The sequence below is a fragment of the Procambarus clarkii genome, unplaced genomic scaffold (assembly GCF_040958095.1).
Source record: "Procambarus clarkii isolate CNS0578487 unplaced genomic scaffold, FALCON_Pclarkii_2.0 HiC_scaffold_1542, whole genome shotgun sequence".
Taxonomy (NCBI): Eukaryota; Metazoa; Arthropoda; class Malacostraca; order Decapoda; family Cambaridae; genus Procambarus; species Procambarus clarkii.
In genome coordinates, this window is record NW_027190570.1 from 7,501 (window position 1) to 9,060 (window position 1,560).

General features: G+C 43.1%; 1 non-coding gene across 1 annotated transcript; it reads right to left on the reverse strand.

Annotated features, from left to right (window-relative positions):
* Positions 1-72: 72 nt before the first annotated feature.
* On the reverse strand, positions 73-191 carry LOC138362243 (5S ribosomal RNA). Its single transcript, XR_011227518.1, has one exon. It is a non-coding gene; the product is annotated as a 5S ribosomal RNA (ribosomal RNA).
* Positions 192-1,560: the final 1,369 nt, after the last annotated feature.

Here is a 1,560-nt window from a genome sequence, read left to right on the forward strand (position 1 = left end):
CCAGCCAGCCAGCCAGCCAGCCATTCAAACAAAAACAAACGAAACAAAACAAAACAAAACAAAAAACATTATTGCCAACAGCATTTGGTGTTCCCAGGCGGTCACCCATCCAAGTACTAACCAAACCCAACGTTGCTTAACTTCGCTGATCGGACGAGAAGCGGTGTTCTCAACGTGGTATGGCCGTTGGCATGAGACTGCCTACACATTGTGGCTAATAACCAACTCTTTTTAGTCATCACGGCAGGATACGGACCTTCTTGTGGTGTCTTAATGGTAATTGTATCCTAACATATTTTTGTCTCCTTGGCATGGATATTTAACATCGTTTATTCAGTCTTGGGTTTATGTTCTTTCGCCATTTACAGACATTTTACATCTACCTACTTCCTCAGCCTACCCTGCCAATTTCTAATGAATTTGTGGATTTTCTTTTGTAATACATACATGTGTGTGCTCATCTGCTCTTCAGTTTTTATGATATTTGTCTCATCTGTCCTGCTTTATGATACTTTTACAAAGAACATGAACAAATGCTTCTATTTTAGAGAAGATATGGGATCCAGGTTTCGGAGCCGTAAAACCAACCGTCGTGATTGGTGGACGAGTTGCCAGGTTGCAGCTTCTGTACCGTGCCGGCACATAAATAGGTTCGGCTCAAGCGGCGGCAGCATCATTCCCCCGTGACTGTCTGAGCGTCTCTCATCACCTTGGTTATCTCATCATCATCATGGTAGAAGCAAAGCCTACCAAGAAGGCTGCGGCTGCTGCTGCTGTGGTGGCCACCACCAGGAAACCTCGCGTCCAGGTTGCTCACCCGAAAACTAGTCAAATGGTTCTAGCCGCGGTCGCAGCACTCAAAGACTGTAAGGGCTCGTCTCTACAAGCAATCAAGAAGTACGTTGTTGCCAACAACAAAGTCGAGGCTGCCAAGATCGCCATTTACATCCGAAGATTTCTCAAGAAAGCAGTGGCTGACGGCATTCTTGTTCAGACCAAGGGAAGTGGAGCTAGTGGATCATTCAAGCTGGCCGTAGCAGAGAAGAGGGCCGTTCTAACTCCCAAGAAAGCCACCACAACCAAGAAACCATCTACAGCAGCAAAGAAGGCCGTGGTAACTCCCAAGAAAGCCGCCACAAGCAACAAACCACCTACAGCCTTGAAAAAGAAGCAGCAGCAGCAGCTTGTTGTTGGGAACAAAAAGCCCAAAATAAAGAGAGCTTCAAAATCTCCCAAACCACCCAAGGCAAAGAAAGCTGTCAAGAAAACAACAAAGGCAAAATAAACGACGACATGCAAGCAGCATGAATACACATGACAATAAACATCCAGGCCTCCCCCCTCAGTGGAGGGGCCTCATATGATTCCAAAAAGAGTTTAGTTTTGTAGACAAATAAATCATTACTTTTGGGGTAGATTTACTCTGTATATTATATATATATATATATATATATATATATATATATATATATATATATATATATATATATATATATATATATATACACATACATGGGTGAGGTGATATGGTACCAAAGTTTTGGGTGAGGTGATTGACAT